This window comes from Alligator mississippiensis, chromosome 11 (genome assembly GCF_030867095.1).
Source record: "Alligator mississippiensis isolate rAllMis1 chromosome 11, rAllMis1, whole genome shotgun sequence".
Taxonomy (NCBI): Eukaryota; Metazoa; Chordata; order Crocodylia; family Alligatoridae; genus Alligator; species Alligator mississippiensis.
The window spans coordinates 26,450,068-26,472,320 of NC_081834.1; the positions used below are offsets into that span (position 1 = coordinate 26,450,068).

General features: G+C 41.1%; 1 protein-coding gene across 14 annotated transcripts in view; it reads left to right on the forward strand.

Annotated features, from left to right (window-relative positions):
• TCF12 (transcription factor 12) overlaps positions 1 to 22,253 on the forward strand; it is a 314,097-nt gene that overhangs the window by 73,138 nt on the left and 218,706 nt on the right. The window contains exon 1 of one of the 14 annotated variants that reach the window (XM_059714724.1): positions 355 to 388. The exons of the other annotated variants lie outside the window; for them this stretch is intronic. The gene's annotated coding sequence lies outside the window, so the exon portion shown is untranslated. Of the gene's footprint in view, positions 1 to 354; positions 389 to 22,253 lie in introns of those variants that run through there. 14 annotated transcript variants of the gene reach the window in all.

Consider the following 22,253-nt stretch of genomic DNA (forward strand, 5'->3'; position numbering starts at 1 on the left):
TTTTTTTGGGGGGGGAAGTATTTATTGCACTGGTGGCAGTCAGTTAAGACTCTTCGTTAGTTTTATTATGTTTTTTCATTTACCATCTGACTGTACTGTAGTGAAAGAGAGATTATTTCTAAGAGAGATTTTTTGCCTACTCGGTAAAGTTGTATGTGTGTCTTAGAGTGCACACTAGAGTACCAAGATCTAGCTACTTTCTCACTGATGAACTTTAAAATGTAGTTGACCTCCAGAGGAAGCTTATTTTTCTCCTTTTTAGATCATTGATGACCTTGACTTACTTGCGTTGTATTTGAAGATCAACCAAAATTAATCCTATGGAGGGAGTCTGTTTTCAAATTAAGATGACAGCATGAGGGGAAGAGGAGGAAAGCAGCAAGAACTGGTTTGTGTTTGTTCCCAAATAGCCCATTTGCACAATGTTAATCCATTTTTTTTTTTCTGGCTGTACCCCAAGTTTGCAGTCACAAGGCCCGGACAGTATATTAAACTAAAATGCACCCTTTAATTTTGAAATTACTAAACATTTAAGAGATTTTATAAACTGAGTTTTTTGTATATTATTTCTTTGAAGTTTGCTATCAATATATAAGGCAGCACATCTTACAGTGTTATAACTCAGTGCCTAGCTTAATGGCTGATCCTTGTGTGTCACACCTTCCTGGTTCCGACTTTTGTTTTCAGTGTTTATGGCAAAACTATATTAAAGACCAAGTCGAGGTTCTAAATTACTTTTGGTATCTGGCATTTGTAATTTTCTGATAGTGCCACAGATTGCATATTTCTTGAATTTAACTGATCTCTTAAAAGCTTTGCTTCAGATTATGGGGTGTGGGCATAGTTTAAAAGAAGAGTATATTCAGTACCATAAGGGGTTAAATTGCAGCCCCTTGAGCTCCCCATATTGCTCTGGAGGCAATGGCAGCTGAGGGTTCTGGGTTCACTTTCCCTCCTTCAGCTGCTGTTTCCTGCCCCCATGTCAGGGGTGGGTAGTGCAACGTGGGGAGCAGAGGGTATGTTGGGCTGCGGAGTGCATCAGCATGTATGGAGGAGGGTGCCTGTGCAGGTGCATATGTACAGCAGTGGGGATTTTCATGAGGTGCACAGCCTGGGGGGTCTGTGGCTTGCCCTGGTCTGGCCTGTGAAGCATGTGGAAGTTGTTGGCTGCTTGGAAATTGGACAGCCCTGGTTTAAGATGAAAAGTTGATAACCTAAGGAATGAAAAAAGCACAGTAAAACCAGGGAAAGGAAGGAAAAACCTAACAGCCAAATAAATAGAAGTCAGACTAGACTATATTGATACTTGAAATACAAACCCAGGATACTTCACCTTATGGAAGTTAATGGAGTTACTCCTGGTGTACCCTACTGTACATGGAGTAGAATGTGGCCTCATAAATCTTAGGCAGTTTCTACAAGTGTTCTTTCTGTTTGTACTCCTAGTTTATCATGAGAAAGTAGAGAAAAATGTTGTTTTCCTTCAAATATAATATTTTTATTGCATGATAAGTAATGTGTGATTTGTTTTCCCCCTCCCTCCCCATCATTATTTTGTACTGATAATCACTTCAAATTTTAAGCACATTTGAAAATTAAACACAATAATATTTTAATTCTTTATGTCAGTTGAAAGGCTAGGCCTGATCAGAAATGTTAGCTGAATTATCTGCATAACAGTGACTTTTTCAAAACAAAACAAAAACTTCTTAGGATTTTATTTACAAAGCAGCAACTTTCATACTTGGGTCACAAATCTGAAATTGTAGATAGAGAAATAATTTATGATTATTTTTGTTACAAAACAAACAAAAACAGTGAACTAAGCTAGCACTTTGTCTTCTAATTTTTTTTTACAGTTCCTGCTGCAACAGTTTTTGCCAAGCATTGCTTGTCTGCACTCTTTCTATATGTTTAAGATGTTTTATACCCTGTGCAATGCAATAGGGTTACTGCCCTTTTTACTCTTAACCTTTTGAAGTCATCTTTTTACTCATACTCTCTGCATTGCATTAACATTTTTTCCTCACTGTCTGATTCATTAGATTTTACGTTACTTTCTAAAATAAATTTTACTTTTTGAGAAGTGACTTGATTTGGATCCATGAGTGAAATCTTTATGCATCTATGGAATGGATATGTAAGGGTATGATGATTTAAACACCTATATTGCCATCAAATATGTTGTGTTGCAGATTAGTCTGTGTTTGTTCAATCTTGAAGCATTGTTGAGGTTATAACATGATTTTGTGGTATACAACTATTTTCTCTCATAATTTCCCTATAGGTAGAAGGTGAAACTGTTTCCACCCCCCACCCTCCCAAGGAATTGGCTCTTTTAGTACATAGGGGCATATATTGCAAATATTATATGTAGCCTTTGTTCTGATTTAGTCTTGTCTCTTCTATAAGTGAATCCTTATACTGCTACCTCCAGTCCAGGAGAGGAAGAAAGTATTTTTCTTTAGAACTGATGCTGGCATTGCTTCCAAGATGATGAACTGGGCTGTAGAAAGCTGTTTGACACCCAGTCCATTTACCCTGGAATACAAGTTGTTGCCTACAAAATGCTTTCAGCTGCTTGTGTATTAAAAGTTAATAATATCCTTTTGCTGGAAAAGAAGTTTGTAACAGTGGATTTCTAATCAAAGTGTCTTAATGGATTATTTATTTTGGTTATTTCTGTAACTGAAACAGAATACAAAGGTAGGAGGTAGTTCTGTGTTCTGCACTGATTTTATATTAATTTGTTAAAAGTTAATAATCCTTCATCAATATGGGATTTTTTTTCTGGACAACTAGACATACACAAGGGTTTTATGCAATTTTAAAATGTTCATGCAGCATTGAAGTATGAAAAAGTAAAGAACTAAGTTAAACAAAGATTTAGGGTTGTTGCCAAACCTAAAAAGAACAATGGCACAAAGAGGAGAACAGAATGCAGGGTCTAAAGCCAGCAAAATCCAAATGTGAATTTGCTGTTTGACAGGCGTTGCATGTAAATTGGCTTGCTTTGGCAACAGCTAGAGTTTAAAAATACAAAAGGCATCACTTTCTTTACAAAAGGAAAAGTAATTGTTTTTGGTTTGTATTTTTTTTTGTAAAGGAAAATGTCCCATAACTCAGAATAGTCATTCAGATTGTATGGGGAGAGCAGATTTATTTCAGTCAAAATTACCTTACTGTGCATGAAGTCCTGTTGCTTGAGGACTCTGTTCTTTTATACTTTTTCTATCACTATTGAATTATCATATGATAAGCCAGAAGAATTAGTATAAAGGGAACTATTTTGCTGCATACCCTGCATTAATATGTACTCCTTACAAAATTACAATAAGCATTTTTATATTGTTTTATCTTACAAATTTTGATTCAGTGAAAAGATAACTGATAAAGGGGCAACAAACTCTTTACACTTCATAGCTTAATTTTAACAATTTTCTTGAACTCAGTGCACTTTCTGAAAATTTACTCTAACAAATTAACAAATGCTTCAGTAGTGATGATAGCAGGTACTTTTAGGCAATTAAGAATTTTTTAGTTACTGGTACTGATTTCTAGCTTAACCTTGGGTGAATTTGATCCTTTTCTTTAAATTACTTGTTATAATGTATATAATCCAGACATAGGCAACTTTCTCCTTTACTTTTTTCCTGATGTGTCAAGGCCTGTACAAATTTAAGGATTGCACACTGGAATGTTCTTCACCAAAAAAACAGAGGGGTAAAAGTTGAACCAATGTTGTCTTCTCATAAGCCACTAAATTTCATATACCATCCCACATTGTTGTGTCAATTTTAGTTGATATTGCTGCACCAACAGTAAGTTCTGGGGTCAACAGTAAACGTCTCCATTTGAGAAGAATGGTAAAAACCTATTTGCATATATTCAAAGCTTGTTACTTTCTATTGGTATATTGTACTGGATCTATTATTGGAGATTACCTTAATGCAGTTCCAAAGAATGAGCTGTTTCATGTCCTTTTTTTGTTGCTTACTACCATTTTAATTTAGCTATTTGTAACTTTATTTCTTGGCTTAAATTGGATATAAAAGCCATTGGCTCTTAAACCTTTGATTTATTATCCTAGGTATGAGCCCTTCTTGGTTTTGTGGAAAGCTGGTAAGAAAAAAGTGTTGTAGGAATGTGATCAGTTTTCTTTCATGTCTCCTGAGAAAAGGGGATGCAATTTAAAATGTCATGGGAAGTTGTGGGGTTTTTTATTTTGGTTTTTTTAAAGTATCTTTTTCATAAATGCTTGCTGACAGTGGACAAGGCAAACTAGTGATTGGCTTGGTGCAGAAGGAGGGAGACAGGTTTGACTGGTATAGTACAATTGAAGGGAAAAATTAACAGGTAAGCACACTTTTCAGCACAGTAAGGACTTATACTGGATTTTATTGGTTTTCAGCGTTTTCGGGTTATAACCTAGAAAACTGCTTTAACAGCAGTTCATTGGAGCATATTTCTCTATATATTCATAGTACAGCTTTTTTTATTTGCTTGAAAAATGCACTTTCTTAATTGTAACATGCTTATGTGCCCTAATTGTAAGATAGTATCTTTTCTAGTTACAGAAGGAGGACATCTTAAAGTTAGTTTGCACCAGTGTAAATTCCATTCCTGCTTTTTGTTTAGGGGAATTTGCCTCTGAAATATGGACAGCCTGAAGGTGCATTAGACACTCTTTCACTTAATTTAACATGTTTTTACTCTTCTAGAGAAGAGAGCTAGAAACAGTAAGAGTGTTATATTTGAGATATGATTTTTGTAGAGATACTTTAGCCAATCAAAATTTACTGCTGGGCATTAAGTGGCAGAGTAGTGGGAGGACAAAGGGAAAGTTGTAATCTATTTAAAAAAAAAAAGAGGAAAATAATTTTGTGTTTAATTATTTTTTCCAGTTGAGGAAGATATTTTTCTAAGCTGGTAAGCCGTATAAGTTTTAAAGATGTGGAATATTACAATAGGGAAAGGTTTTGGGGGAAATATCTTAATTGAAAACTAGAAAGAAACTTATAGATTTTGTTTCTTCATTTTCCCATTGACAATTTACATTTTGGAATAGAAAAACCTATGTTAAATGAGTTATAATTGAGGTTAGTGGACAACATTACTTCAGATTGAAGTCATGTAAACTAAATATTTCTGCCTAATGGATACTTAAATCGTCATAATTAGTCTTCAAAATTTAATCAGGACTGAAAAATGGAGTCATTTTACTCCTCTGCTCCACTGTAGAATATTATTCCAGGTTTGCACTTTAATATGAAGAGATATGGTCATATCCCCTTGCAAGAGGTTGGGAAGTTGTATATGTTGACCAAATGAAAGTGATGGTGGGGGTGAGGGAGGAAACAAATAGTAACGGAAACTTTGGAGGGTGGAAGACCATACTGTTTCAGGTATCCTTGTTCTGGAAATAGTTCAGCTATTTAACAGTGTGGTCTGTTGATGTCAGACTAGTTAACATTTGTCTCCTATATCAACAAACAGGGAGGAACAAAGAGCTGCTGTTTCAATTGTGTTGTATCAGAGTTCTTGCATTGGACAAATCATCTTTTACTATCAATAAAAGCTATTCATGCCAAGGAACCACAAAACAGGAAAGCTGACTGGCTCAGCAGGTAATCAGCATCCCAGGCAGATTAATCAAGGGGCAATACTCCAGTACAAAATACTGTTTTAGCTTAAGTGTAAGACAGTATGGTAATATTACAGTTTGGGAACTCTAAAGGTAGATTGCCCCTTGAAACCATGTTGCCTTTCTTTTCCCCTTGAGGATAAAATCTAATCTCAAGACTCCCATTTCCTTTACTGGGACAAGAATTTTTGTCTTCTGCCTGCAGTAAACATTAAGCTAAGCAGGTGGCCAGAGCATTTTCTTATGTTTCTTTTGCTTCTGTCTATGCTAGTGACTCGGTGTTAGTCTGTTAGCCTTGACTTGAGGTTACCCTGCAGTAATGGAGAGGACATTTCAAGTGAGTTTATCTTCATTGGAAATGCCTAACCATCTCTCCTTTTAAAGAAAATAAACTACCTTTGTATTAATTGATAAAATAAAATGCTGACTGTACAGCATGTGTTATGTAGAAACTAATTGGAGTTTCATTCTGCTTTGGGACATTTTTTCTGTTTTTTGAAGATCTGGGTTACAGCCTATGCTTAGACATCCTCAGATGTGCAACTTTTATATTGCCTTTGTTTGTTATCAAGAATGAGATCTTATAGTTGGGACTGATGGATATGCTCTTTAGAGAGAGTAACTTAATGTGTAAGAAATGGTTTCTTCCAATGTAGACCAGTCCTAGAAGTAATACTGAGTACTTCCCCCTTTTAGGTCATTTTCTTTGCATTCTAAATGTTTATAGTAAACTGTTTTAGCTCAATTGAAAGAGCTACTGTATTGATTCATGGTCATTATGTTTCCACGTGTGGAGGCAGTTGAAACTTTTGTTAAATAGATTAGTGTTAGACTTTAGAAGTGTCGAAGACCCACAAATTGCATGCCTAACTTATAGAATGTCAAACAAATAACTAATATTTTTACTATCTTTCTGGTTCACATGCATCAGCTTTGCTGCTCTACACTGCATTGCTTTGCTGCTTTGGAAGCCTATCTGCTCTTTAAAGAAACAGTATTTGCTACACCAGAGCTACACTTCTGTTTTCAGAGATAAAAATGTTAATGAATCCATTAACTGTCTTGTAAATGTTAATAAAAGTACATTATGTTGCAGTATTTTGAATTACACTCTACTTTCTGCAGAAACCAGTTCCAGCCACCTGTAGCATTGATGGACAACCTTTTCTAGTTGTGGGCCAGAGTGACCCACCTTGGGCCAGGGAGGGTGGGTACTAGGACCCTGCTGCTGCTGCCAGTTGTATTCCTGGCTGAAAAGGAAAAGTGTTCTCAGCCAGCACTTTTCCTCACTATAGCATAGGGAGAGTGCCTGGAGGAGGTGCCCTCTACTACTGAATGCCAGTGAAATCCCAAGTCTGCAGGCAGGATCCAGAGGTTCTGTGGGCAGATCCCAGACTATAAGCCTGATGCATCAGTCCTTGTTTGGCCATAAAACATGTCCTATTGCTCTGCTGGAGTCAATGAGTCTATGCTCCCCTGGATTTCAACAAATAACCTAAAAGTAATAGCAGTTACATAATCCTATAATCTGCGTTTGCATGTCTAATTAGTGAAAATTTAGAGGGGTCCCATGCCCGTCCATTTCCCCTTCTCCTCCCAAAAAGTTTCTTAGGGAATTTTTAAAGAAGATATGAGAAGTATAGGGTATAGAAAGAAATATTTGTCATTTTGATGCCCTTTTGAGAAAAATTAAAGATCTCAACAGGACAAACATTATAGTTTGAGAGTAATCTCAGGGCTGGGTTCTGAATATTTATTAACAAAAAATTAGTAAAAGATGAGTGAAAACACATTTATACATTTTTCTTCTTAAATATAAAAAGCATTTATTATAACACTCTTAGCACATCTTCTGTTGAAATACCATCATACTTGAATTTACAGCTTGCAGTAATGTCATGAAAATGGAAGCAGTAATTAGTAGCTGTTGACAGCAGAAATCCAGTTTGAAACTTTTTGGTGTGCTGTGTTCAGTTTTATGACCAGGGATCTGGGTTTTCCATTTCCCATGGAAGAATGGAGAAACCATGGATTTTCCCCTTTGCCACATGAAACCATGAATTTCTCATCTTGCCAGAAAAACCTGCTGATTTTTGCTGTTTTGCAAAGAGCTCTCTGCAGGCTGACAGAATTCCAGGCTGGCAGGGAGTGGGAGGAGGGTGGTCAGGTAGGGGGTGCCATGTGCATGTGCCCGCTCACACATGCACATGGCCACCAGGCAGCCTGGAGAGCAGCTCCTGCAGATAAGTTGAGTGGGGGGGGAGGAGAATGGAGGGAAGGGGTTTGGCGGGGCTGGGGCTGCTGCCCAGCTGAGTAGCGCGTGGGGTTTTGGGCCTGGGGCTGCAATGCATGGCTTCAGGGTCCCAGTGGGGAGTGGGATGGGGCTGCAGGAGGCTTATCTTGGGAGTGGGAGGTGGGGCAGCAGTATAGCACAGATGGCAGGTAGGCTGGAGTGATGTGGGGAAGGCTCCCCACCAACCTGTGTGGAGAGCAGTGCAGACAGGAGAAAAAGTGAGTATGGGGTGCTGGTCACTACCTGGGCTACAGCTGGGAAAGGTGTGGGAAAATGCTGCTGCTTCCACTGGGCAGGGAAAGGTCAAGGGGGTGCCTGGCTCCACTTCATGGGAAGTTCTACAGGGGGATGTGGGAGGAGCAGGAGGTACCTGCCCCAGGTGCACATGGGTCAGTGTGGAGGGCACATACACACGTAGGTTATCAATTAACTGTTTAATATCATTGGGTGAGTTTAAACATGTAAATGATATTTACATCCCTAACTTATATAGTACAAACTATGCATAATATTGGTTCAAAACCAAAGGCCCATGCTTTATCATATAGTTCATTGGGTTGGGCCCCACTAGAGTTGCCAGCATTTTAAGCCATGGGGACCTCACAGCTCAGCACTGCTCAGTATGTTTGTGTACTCCAGATACCTGCTACAAAGGAGCCATGTACTAATTAGCCCTCACTCATGACTGGAACCAGGTATTCTTGTCATAAGCTTCTGGAGGATCCTAGGACTTATATGCAGGTGAGGTACAGGGCATCCTGATCTATCTTAACTTATAGAGAGTAGGGCCACACTAATCATATGTGCCAGGCTGAGAGGGGCTGATGGAGAGATTCTGGGTGAACTGTTTGGTGATGTTTGCTAGGGTTACTATACATTTAGGTTTTTCCGGACATGTCTTCTTTTTTGGTCGCTTGTCCTCTGTCTTGGTGGGCTTTTTAAATTACAAGCAGATCTCTGGGTTTTTGCTTTGCCTCTGCTTTTGCTTGGGGCTGTGGGGAAGCCAATTGGCTGTTGGGAGCCCTAACCCTAACTCCCCCCTCCCCCCCGTGTTCTCTTTTTTTGAAATTGGAAATATGGTATCTCTGTTTTTGCCAGTCATCTAAGGCTGGTGAAGAAGCAGGAAAAATTGGAAATGGGGCAGAAAAGCACAGTTCAGCTATGGGAATGAAAAGCAAGTCAAAATGTACTACTTTGCTTTGGTATTTCACTGGGCTAAGGGGAAAATCATACTAGATAAGGTTCAGAATGGGCATGGTGGGAATGACTGCCTTCTTACTGTTGATGTTGAGCTGGTGCATGATCAGTTAGAAAAGTTAGACATTTATAAGTCAGCAGGACCAGATGAACTTCATTCGAGAGTGCTGAAGGAACTGGCCAAAGTCATCATGGGATCTGTGGCGAAACTCTTCCAAAACGTGTGGTGCTGGGTAGAGGTCCCTGAAGACTGGAAGAGGGCCAATGTTGTGCCCATCTTCAAGAAGGGGAGGAGAGAGGACCTGGGCAACTATGAGCCAGTTAGCCTAACTTCTATCCCAGGGAAAATTATGGAAAAATTCATCAAGGAGTCTTTATGCAATATGCTTGCAGAAGTTAGGATTCTGAACAACTGCCACCATCACGGGCAGGTCTTGTCTTACAAATTTCATCTCCTTCTACGACCAGGTAGCTTGCCACCTGGAGAAGAGAGAAGAGGTTGACATTGTATAACTAGACTTCCAAAAGGCCTTCGATCTGGTATCCCATGATGTTCTCACAGGAAGACTGGTAGATTGTGGGCTTAACTGCTTGACAGTTTGGTGGGTAGGACCCAGAGAGTTCTAATGAATGGATCAGTGTCATTCTGGTGAAGTGGCCAGTGTCCCTCAGGGGTCCGTGCTTGGACTGGTGCTTTTCAACATCTTTATCAGTGGTTTGGATGTGGGGGTGAAGAGCTTACTGGCCGAGTTCACGGACGTCACCATGTTATGGGGGAGCATGGTCACATTTGAAAATGGGCTGCAGATACAAGCAGGTCTAGACAGACTGGCAAGCCGAGTGGGTCGGAACCAGATAAAGCTCAATATTGAAGTGGAAAGTGCTCCATCTGGGGATGAACAATCCCCAACATACTTAGAGGCTTGGTGGCACCAAACTGACAAGCACCATGACTGAAAGGGACCTAGGAGTAATAATAGACCATAGTATGAATGAAGACACAGAAAGATGGATGGAAAAGTATGTCCAAAGGGTAATGTCAGTACAGAAAGTAAGAGACAAATATGGCCTTGGAGGGCACGAGTAGCGTTACAAGCCCATGAGTAGAGCCTATGTGGGGTGCTGCACCTCCTGTTAGTGATCCAGATTGAGGTATGCCAGGATTTTATAATGTGCCATGGGCAACCAGAATGGTGCAGCAAATGAGCAAAGGTGGGGCACCCGTCTGAACATTGTCCCCTCCAGGTGTGCTACAGATATGAAGGGATGGGGCATAGAGCAGCAGAGTACCAGGAGTCCCTAAAATGCACTGTTCTTATGGGAGAGGGACACTTGTATCATAGGTTCCCCAAAGTCTTTGCAAGTATAGTCAAACTGCCTGAGGAACAGCAAAACTTGGAAGAGAGGAGGGGTTGGGCACTGAAGTAGAAATGGTGGAAGAAACTCTGCAGGAGGGTGAAACTGAGATAGGGCGCAAAGTTTCTGTGGTTGAGGCAGCGCAAAGGAGACAGGAGATGGAATGGAAGGAAAGGTGGGAATAGCAGACAGTTCAGACATGGAGGTGGGAGTGGGGAAGGACACCCTACAGACAACAGAAGTGGAGGTGGAGCAAGAGAAAGAACCAGAGAGACGGGCTGGGAAAAGAATGAAAACACACGGGCTGAGGGCCAGGAAGAACAAACCTGATAATGAGGGAGGTGGGTTGGAGGAAGAGCTGGAGAGAAGTTTCCTGCTGCTAGAGCCTTTGGGATCCAGCCCAGAGTGGAGACCAGAAGGTGGGAAGCAGCCCAGAGGTGGGAATATGCAAGCCTTCTTAAATGCAGAAGTGATTTGACAGCTTGCAAAGGGTACAGGAATGAGTGAGGGAGGTGGAGGAGTTGACCACATGAAGCAGTAACATCAATGAACTTTAAAGGGACAGGTGCACTCAGCTCAAAGCAAGCATGGACAAACCTTAAGGGGCCAGGTGCACTCATTTTAAAGAGCATGAGCGGCGTTGACAAAAGTTCCATAACATCAGGAGTATTTTAACAAGGAAAAGATGGGAACAGTTTGAATTAGTGTTGAACCAAGTAAGGGCAGACATAATCTGCCTGTTAGAATGTGGTGTACCGGGTGACAGGGATTATAAAAGAGAACACTTTGAGAAAAGGTGGAGATGACTGGTCAGGAACAAATGAGAACGAAGCTGCAGGAGTAGCAATATTATTCAAGGACCCAGAGCTGAAAGCCAAGCAGGTAGTCATTAGTGACAGATTTGCAATGAATAATACTAATAGTTGGGGGAACAGAATTAGAAATTTTCAATGTATATGTATCACTGGAGAGGGAAGGAAGGAATATGCTGCTTAGAAAGCTGGAGGTTTATGTGGTCAGAGGGAGACTGTGCATAATAGTGAGAGATTTTCAATTGTATAATTGAAATGGGCGACAACAGGGGAAGGAGGAAACACAACTTTAGATAGCTCATCCAGACTATTAACAAATATAATAAAAGAAGAGTTGCTAAGAGGTGTGTGGGCAGGAGAGAGAGTTTTTCATTAGAACAGATCTCATTGGAAAGAAACAATCAAGAATTGACTTTGTTTATATCAAAAGAAATAGGGATAAAGAAGAAATAAACCATACATGTGTCTTTTAGTGATCACCAGAAGCTGAAGGTGGAAATGAGTCTTGGTAAGAGCCCCGTGAGAGAAAAGGGACTGTGGAAGTTAAATGGGCCGATGTTACAAGATAAAAGGATATTTGAAGCCTACATGAGATGGTATGAGGGGTGGCAAACACTGAAGAAATATTTTGGGAGTGCCAGAGAATGGTGGATGATGATAGTGAAGAAGAGGATGGGAGAATTCTTCAGGAAGGAACATCTAAGATGAGTGGGGAAAAGAATGAAAAAGCTAACAGAGCTGCAAAGAAAGATGCAGGAGCTGCTCAAGGAAGCAACAGAAGGAAGACAGGTACAAGAAGAGCTAGAAGAAACAAGGCAAAAGTTAGAAACCTGGTTTAAAAGACAAGAAAGAAAATGTTCTCAGCACAAGCACTCTGGATAGGAGAAAACAAAGAGTGGTCCCGATACTTTTTGGTCTCAGTGAAAGCGGTAAAAGGAGAACTTAGCGGTGTGGGAAAAAGGTGGTGCTGGGGTGGAAAAGCAGTGGAGGCAATGAGAAGATTTTATGAAGAGCTATAGCAGAAGAAGGAAATGAACAAGAAGATGATGAAGGATTTGTTAGAAGAGATTGGAAAGTAGACGAGAAAACAAAGAAGATGGAAGCAAAGATAAATTTAATGGAAGTAGAGGTGTATTTAAAAACCTCTAAAAGAGGGGAATCACCAGAAGATGGACTACCTATGGAATTTTATGAGAAATTTTGGGCATGGGTAGGGAGCGATATAGTAGAAGTTTCTGAGGAAATAGCAGAAACAGGAGAGGCAGGGAAAGTTTTTACAAAGAAGTATTATGATTTTGCTGTTCAAGAAAGGGAGGAAGGAACTGCTGAAAAACTGGAGACTGATTATACTCCTTAATATGGACTGTAAATTAATGGCTAAGTCCCTGGTGTTAAGGATGAGGAGAAACCTCAAGAAGATAATACATGAAGACCATGCACATTACCAGGTAGAACTGATCAGAGTGATTAGAGATACGCTGTCCCACATCCAGGAGAAGAAAACAAACAGTTATAGCAAACCTAGATGTAGAAAAAAGCATATGACTACATGATCATGATTACATATTCAAGGTGCTAGGAAAAATGGGGTTCCCAGAGAAATTATACATCTTGGATAAAGTTATTTTATAAAGAAGCAGAGTCAGGTCCAAATTAATGGGCACCTAAGCAGGGCCTTTAAAATCCAAACGGGTGGGACAAGGTACTTTAGGGCGCATTTACACATAATGGTATGTCGCCGTAGCAATGCGCTGTGGTAACACCGCATCTGCGGGTGTCTACACCTGACCAGCAGCTACTTTGCCATAGCGACACGCTTCCCTGGTATAGCGTGCCACAATGGTGAAGTAACTGCTAAGAATAACTGTGCGCTGTGTGTATGGCACAGTATGGGTTGTTACTGTGCTGTGATTTAGTACTTCTAAAAGGAAGTACTAAATCATTGCGCAGTAACAACATCACCATAGCCATGCCCTTAGAGTAGTTAAACTGCTGATTTAGAGCGAAACTACTGTTTATATGTGGCATGGAACAAGGTCATAAATGAAGTAAGGATACTGGGAAGGGGTGAGGTAAAATGCATACTATACATGGATAATATAAATGCAATAGTTACCCTTTCAATGGAAAGGGTGCTAAAGCATACATCAGACGATGGAGAAGTATTGGGTCTAAACTAAATAAGTCAAAAAGCACCATAATGGGAGTTGGAAACTGAAGGGATTTGGAGAAGTTGGGCCTTCAAATAAGAAAGAGATCGGAGCACTAGGGATCCCAATGAATGCCGGAGGATAATAATACATAATACAGCATGGGAGAAAGTGAAGGCAAGGCTAGGGCACATACTTTGGTTATGGTCCAGAAGGACACTCTCCTTTGCTGGAAAAGTGGCAGTATTTAAGGCGGTGCTACTGCCAATTATTCTATATACAGGTTTCCCTCGCTTTATGCTGTACATGCGTTCCTGGAAAATGGCACATCACTCCAGTTCACATAAAGGAAACCCACTTTGCAATGTAACAAATAGGGATACACTCCAAAACCTCAACTGTACTGACCCCTAGACCCACTTCTACCATTTCTACAAGACAATTTTGGTACTCGCCAACAGCAGACAGTATGCACAAGAACAGGGCGCTGTTATAATGGGACTGGCAACTACGGAAACACGTGTTGCAGACAATGAGCAAGGAGCACAGATCCACGCAGGAGACTGTTTTGGTACACGTCGCTCCCACAAGGCACTGCCCAAAGCAGCTGACTGCATGCCTCCACCACACTGATCACGTAAGAGTGAATTTCCCTTGAATACAACAACATTTTTAAATAAAAAGGGTAATTGCATAAGAGCGAATTATGCACAAACAGAACCCGCGCAAAGCAAGGGAAACCTGTATGGGAATTGTATTCCCACCGATGTGGTGGCAGATAGCAAAAGTACAGAAGGAAATATGCGTGTTATTCTGGAATGCCAGAAGAGAAAGTTTGGTTAGATCTGAACTGTATAAAGCAAAAGAGATGGAGGGGATGGGGACTACCGGACATGGGACTACTTGTTTATGTGAAATATGTAAGCACAGTATGCAAGGTGGTAAAGGAGCTAGAGGGGAAAGCAGCACATATCACGCGATATCAGCTGCAATTTTGAGGAAATGCGGAGTATATCAGACCTCTTTGAAGGGTACATGGGCGTGGCAATCACTGATTCATTACATCAGGATGGAAGGATTCATGCAGAGTTATAAAATAGGGAAGGCAGGGCTGGAGGTCCTGGAGGATCATAAGAAATTGATGAAAGTAGTAAGGGACAGAGACAGGATGGCACCAGTGGGAAATGTCTCAGAAGGACAAGGGGAAAAGGTGTGGGGAGCCAGTGGTGGGTAAACAGCTAAAAGGAGAATGTGCTGACTTAGTGTGGTTGGCTGTAAGAAATATCTTGCTGAAGAGAGAAGTGCAACACAGATGGGGCTTAACGAGCTTATCCAGATGCCCAAGGGAGAGGTGCAGGGAAGAAGAAACAGCGGGACATGTTTTGGGAATGTACATATGCAAAGGAGGTATGGGAAAGGGTCCGCCACTGAGCGTCACCGAAATAAACCTGTCATTAGCACAGGAGATGGAGCTAGGTAGACTCATAACAAAGGGACAGAGGAATCATTATTAAGGATTTTATTAGCATGTGTTAGAACTGTTTCATGGGAAGTAAGAAACCTCTGGGTGTTCAAGGGGTTGGCTTTCACTGAAAGAGGCTGCCTGAATCTGGGGCTGCATGAACTGAATACTACCTTGATTGCGACAAAGAAGAGATTGGAGAAGAAGAGGTGGGTGAAAAAAGATTGGATACACTTGGTTCATTAAACCAAGAGAGAGGAATGATGGGAGGGGCAGAAAGTTTTAGATGGTTCCTGTGGTAATAGTTTTTCTTGGGGTTCTGTATGAAGAAAAAGATTTTTATAAGGGGTTGTTTTTGGTGGGAAGTTGATGTATGTTATTTAAAGGTTTAATGTGTATGTAGCTGCGTGTTTTTGATATATGTAGTTGTTTCTGTGCTATGAAGTCTTGGTAAAACAAGGATGTTCAATATGTGTAGCTTTATAAATGAAGGGTGAGATGAGTATATTTCTAATACAGTTTGTAAAAAACGATTCCCGTCAGCTTCTCAGCCTTTTGGCTGAGATCATATAGCATTTTTGGCACCAAGGGAAGGGTGTCAGGGCTGGCTGTGGCCCTCCAGGTGCCAGCCTGGTATTGCAGCATTTCTGGGCCTGGTGCCAGTTCCCCGCGGAAAGAACACCCGCTCTTTTTTTATTTATTTTATTTTATTTTATTTTATTTTATTTTATTTTTTTAGGGGCTACACCAGGAAAAAAAAAAATTCCCATCGGCATGTTTGCTGCACGTGAGCTGTGTGTTTTATAGTCATGCTCGGTATTGGCTGTTAATCAGCTTCATAGTTGGTTTCCATTGCTGAGCATATGCTACTTTTGGTAGCAGTTTAGTGATGGGTATTATATTTAGTGAAACTTCCTTGTATGAAATTATAAAATGAGGGGCTTTTTTTCCCTATGCTAACTGGGGGGAGGGTGCTCATCTAGTATTCAAGTGAATACAGTACATAATGATTTTGTCAGTGGTTTTTATATTAAATTGCTGAGTCAAAAATGAAGTGACCACAGGGAAAAATCATCAGTAAAATGGATTAATGTGGTATTTAAGGCTTCAGACTAGCTTGTTGGGCTTTCACAATATATGTTATTCACTTTCCTTTAGGCAGAATGAAGGGTGGGAGTGTAAAAGCTCCCAAAGAGCTGTATTTCCTTTCAGTTGTTTGGTGTCGTATGCACATCTGCCTTATACTACAACACAATTCTTGATTTGTGAGAAACAAAAGAATACAAAATATCTTCATATATTTTAATACATATATAATTAAATATAAGAACTGTAATTGGTAGAGCTTAGCATATTTTAATGTCTTTTTCGTTTGGCTTTTATTTACCAGAAGGCTAGACTTAGAGTCAGGGTAAATCATTTTTAAGGCTTATTGCACTATTACCACATCTTGAAAGTATGCATACGTGTGCTGTCATTTCTCTTCCAACATTGTGTCTATATGAGATTTCCAGGGGGTTTTCAGGGTCACCTGAAATCACAAGTAATTGATGATGATGATGATTATTTTTAATAATACATTATGAACTCTTAATAATAATTATGAGTTACAGCGATGTACTTAATATCAGTTTGTCATCGGTCCCGCACTGTTCAACATCTTCATCAGCGACTTGGACGAGGGGGTGGAAAGCACGCTGTCCAAGTTTGCTGATGACACTAAGATGTAGGGTGAGGTGGACACACTTGAAGGGAGAGAGAGGCTGCAACTAGATTTAGACAGACTACAAAAGTGGGCAGATGAGAACAGGATGGGGTTCAACGTAGACAAATACAGGGTGCTGCACCGTGGGAGAAGGAATCCACAGCATACATACAGGCTGGGGAGTTCCCTTCTTGAAAGCACAGAGGCGGAAAGGGATCTTGGAGTCATTATTGACTCCAAGATGAACATGAGCCGCCAATGCCAGACCGCAGCCAGCAAGGCCAGCCATACCTTGTCATGCATCCAAAGATGCATCTCAAGCCAGTCCAGAGAGGCGATGCTCCCCCTCTATGCAACTCACTGGGAGAAACCATGTGAATGGTCAGTGCACTCCTTGTTTTTAGCCGGAGAGCTGTGATTCTCTTGGTAGAAATGCAGTGCATATATATGACCTATATCTAGTATGAGCGTGTTATAATATTTCTGTCTCCGAACTTAATTTATTTTAGGCTGCATTTTCTCTCTCTTGGCTTAACATGCTATAAGCCTTGTTATAAAATCATTAACCCCAGTAGATAAATTTCTTAAAATTATCTGTTCCTTTTACAATAAGTGTATTACATTTATTCTTCCATTATTTCTATAGAGTATTTTCAGTATCTAGCTGTTGAGAAGTGAAAATGTTCTTTTCAGAAGCAAACTGGAGTAGTTCATTTGGGTTTTATTCCAGTGTCACTTCAATAGCCAAGGGTTAGTCTGTCTAGGTTTCATTTGTCCTTTTAGTTTGAGTAATGTACATAGCCTTTGTATATTTTAAAAAGACCACATGAAATCTACTGCTAGTTTACTTTCTGTTTTCAGAAATCTTTCTGCATGCTGGAAATCTACATGTGGAAATCTCTCTTCTCTTAATCACTTATATACGTATGTTTGTGAAGTCTAGGTTCTTTGTTAATTTTATTTGCATTCTTTTCTGTAAAAACAAAAAAACCAGACCCCCCCCCAATTGTTTGATTTTTACATGTAAGTAGTTTCTTTTCTTCAATCAGCGAGCAGAAACTTACGTATTATATTATTCCCAGGATCTATAGAAAGTTAATTTTTTTAGTAATGATGAAGCATTACTTGGTTGCTTTGTGTGGCCAATTAAAATATTCTCTTCCCATTTTACTTTTTCCCATCAAAATATTGTCATAATTTCTCATATTTCACTATAGATCTTTGCAACATGAAGCATAATGATAGATTTATTTGTTTGGGTGTCTAAGATGCAAAAAATATAATCAATATCATTTTGTTTCCTGGTGTACATTGGTCTGCAATTGATTTTAGTTGTTGAGTCTTCTGAAGGAATATCATTACTCTAAAACAAAATTGGATAAAGAAGATATAAAAGATAAAACTCATACCTCCACTACCTGCTATAACACTTTGCAATCTGATTTCTTCAGTAAAATCATTTATTTGATCATCATCATAGCAGATGGTAAACCTATAAAGTATATTAACTTTGTCTTTTTTACAAGAGTATTAGAGCTTGGGTCTGCTGAGATAAGTTTTAAATATGGTCCTTTTGGTCTTACACCAGCAAAACCAACAATTTTCATTCTGGCTGGTGCTAAAATCCAATATTTTTTTTTATCAGATGAATATATTTGAACGTGTTTTTCAAAATGAATGCATATGTCAAAGTAACAGGGGAACTACCATTCATTTTGTTGCTCTTTTTCCTTTTAAAAAGAGCATAAAGTACTGCGATTGTTGCCCTTTTTAAAGAAATGGCAAAACTTTAGGATTATTTGATTTGATTTAAAGTTTTATGTAAAACTGAAAAGCTCCCTTACATTCATCGAACCTGGCCTTCTGTATAATACAAGTCATAGGATTTGTTAACCTTGTTCCCATTTTGAATTGAATTAAAATATTATAGAGAAAAATGGCCATTTTCATGGATCAGTCTGTGGGCAAGGCAAAGACCCCCAAGGGGACACTTGTCTGCCTGTACACGAATGCCAGGAGCTTGGGGAATAAGCAGGAGGAACTTGTCTCCTGCTTAATGCAAATAATTACGACGTCATAGGGATAACGGAGACCTGGTGGGACTCCACCCATGACTGAACCATGGGTATAGACAGCTATACCCTGTACAGGAGAGATCAAGTAGACAAAAGGAGTGGTGGTGTAGCTCTCTATGTCAAGGAGAGCTACGTGTCCCTGCGAACTGATATTGGCGACCAGGGTGGATGACTGGAGACCCTCTGGGTTAAAATCTGTGGTGAACATGGCACAGGGGACACAATGGTGGGAGTCTATTACAGACCTCCCACCCAAAATCAAGAACTTGACTAGGAGTTCATCAGGGAATTGACTGAGGGCGCAAGCTCCCAGTCCATGGTTGTCATGGGAGACTTCAACTACTCAGACATCTTGTGGGAAGAGCGCTTGGCTAAATCTTAGCAGTTGCAAAGCTTCCTCTCGTGCGTGGATGACCTCTATCTGACTCAGGAAGTCTACGGGCCAATGAGAGGTAAAGCGCTGCTTGACCTGGTACTGGCAACTGGGGACGACGTAATCAGTGACCTAAGGATTGATGGGAAGCTGGGTGACAGCGACCACGAGCTGATCACCTTCACCATCCGCTGTAAAGCTGGCAAGTCAGTCAGCAATATAGAAGTCCTCGACTTCAGGAAAGGTGATTTTGACAAGCTCAGGAGGCTTGTCAGTGAGGCTGTAAGGGGCCATGACCCAAAGGGGAGGGGCGTTCAGGATGAGTGGTTGCTCCTCAAAGGAGCGATCCTGGATGCACAAGCTAAGTCTATTCCATCTCAGAGGAAAGGCAGCAAAAGAACACAGCAGTCCCCTTGGCTCTCCAGGGAACTAGCAGACCTCCTGCATCTAAAAAGAAAGACGTACAAAGGATCCACCTCCAAGGAGGAATATTCTGCACTGGTCTGGACCTGCAGGGAGTGAACCAGGAAAGCCAAGGCTGCGACAGAACTCCAGCTAGCTACATGTATCAAGGAGAATACAAAGTCCTTTTTCAGATATGTGGGGAGCCGGAGGAAAAGCAAGGGCAACATTGGACCCCTGCTGAACCAGATGGGACATCTGACAACTGACGCCCTGGAAAAAGCCAACCTATTAAGTGGGTACTTTGCATTGGTCTTTCATCAGTCCTACGGGACACCCATGCCCATTATGGGACAGGGCGGCCCGGGTGAGGGAAATTCCCTGCCCTCCATCAATGCTGAAAGGAACACCTTGAGAGCCTGGACACCTTCAAGTCAGCCAGCCCTGACAGTTTTTACACCCTAGGGTACTCAAGGAGCTGGCTAGCATCATAGCCCAGCCCCTGGCATGGATCTCCGAGAACTCCTGGCGCTCTGGGCCATCCTTAACAGACTGGCTGACGGCAATATCCTGAGGGATACCCAGCATGGGTTTGTTGTGGGTAGGTCTTGCTTGACCAATCTCATTTCCTTCTAGGACCAGGTGATCTGTCACCTGGACAAGGGAGAGGAGATCGATGTCATATATCTTGACTTCAAAAAAGCCTTCCATCTGGTATCCCATGATCACCTCTTGGCAAAACTGGCCAATTGTGGCCTTGGGTTCACCATGATCCGCTTGCTGGGGAATTGGCTCCGTGGTTGGACCCAGAGGGTGGTGGTTGACGGAAGTCAATTGTCATGGTGCCCTGTGACCAGTGGGGTCTCCCAAGGCTCCGTCCTTGGACCTGTATTGTTTAACATCTTCATTGATGATGTGGACATTGGAGTTAGAAGTGGACTGGCCAAGTTTGCCGACGACACCAAACTTTGGGGTAAAGCATCCATAACCGAGGACAGGAGGGCAATCCAGGCTGACCTTGACAGGCTCAGGAAATGGGCGGATGAGAACCTGATGGTGTTTAACACTGAAAAATGCAAGGTTCTCCACCTTGGGAGGAAAAACCTGCAGCATCCTTATAGGCTTGGCAGTGCTACACTGGCTAGCACTACGGATGACAAGGACTTGGGGGTCATGACTGACCACAAGATGAACATGAGCGTTCAGTGTGGTGCTGCGGCTAGTAAAGTGAGCAAAACACTGGCTTGCATCCATAGATGCTTTTCAAGCAAATGCTGGGACGTCATTCTCCTGTTTTACTCGGCCTTGGTGAGGCCGCAGCTGGACTACTGCATCCAGTTTTGGGCTCCACAATTCAAAAAGGATGTGGAGAACTTGAGAGAGTCCAGAGAAGAGCCATGTGCATGATCAGAGGTCAGGAAAACAGACCTTATGACGACAGGCTGAAAGCTATGGGGCTCTTTAGCCTGAAAAAGCGCAGGCTCAGGGGCGATCTGATGGCTACCTATAAGTTTATCAGGGGCGTTCACCAGGTTCTGGGGGAACGATTGTTCACCAGAGCCCCCCAAGGGATGACAAGGTCGAACGGTTATAAACTCCTGCAAGACCGTTTCAGGCTGGACATAAGAATTTCTTTACTGTCCAAGCCCCCAAGGTCTGGAATAGCCTGCCATCGTAGGTGGTTCAAGCACCCACATTGAACGCCTTCAAGAGAAATTTGGATGCATATCTTGCTGGGATCCTGTGACCCCAGTTGACTTCCTGACCCTTGGACAGGGGCTGGACTCTGATCTTCCGAGGTCCCTTCCAGCCCTAATGTTTATGAAATTATCCAGCGTGATGCCCAAATTCCTTTTCATAGTTGCTGCTTCCTAAGGTAAAGGCATGTTTCCCCACACCTAAAGTATGGCACATACTGTGTTCCTTGATCTTTACGTTTTTACGGTTGGTCTCACACTTTTTTCTCATAGCAGAATTGCTCTCTTTGTTATTTATGACTCCCAGACCTCTGTCATCTACAAACTATGTTGATTATGATTTTGTTCTCTTCTAGGTCATTGATAAAAATGTTAAATAGCAGAGTGACAAAAAAACAATCCTTGTGGGGTCTGACTAAATGTGCATTCATTCAGTGGATAATTTCCTGTTTTACACTTACGTTTTAAGTAAGTCTATACCATGTCTCCAGGGCTCCTGGGCAGGCATGTTCCTGAGCACTCCCTATTCACTGATTCTCCTATGTGCCAGGCCTGGAAATGTGTCAGTGAAGCTACTGTAGCATTGCCCCCTGCAGCCGTCTCTTGTGATGCGTGCCACAAATGAACTTCACTGCCATATTTCAAATTTGGTATGTGCAGGAGCAGGTGGGCAGGGTGTGCTTGAGAGTGCCCCTTCCCAGATGTGACGGAGGTACAGTACAGGCACACCCTTTCAGGACCTGTTGGTTAGCCAGTTTTTAATATGTTGAATGATTGTCATGTTGTAGTTATATTGTTTTAGGTTCTTAATCAGAATACTGGGTAGTATCAAGGCATATGTACAAACTATAAAACTAAACATAAAATGTTTGTATTGAATATATAAAGTCATATTGTATGTCTGTATAAAAGAGATTTTAATAAACTATATATAAGCTGTTCCCCTGTAGGAGAACACTGTGTGTGTGTGTGGGGGGTGGGGCGGAGAATAGGGTTTGCAGAATAAGCAATACTAATTGTTTAGAAAAAACAAGCTCTGGGAAATTCTTGTTTGCTGGTTTGAGAGTTCATCCTGCTTCCACTACAA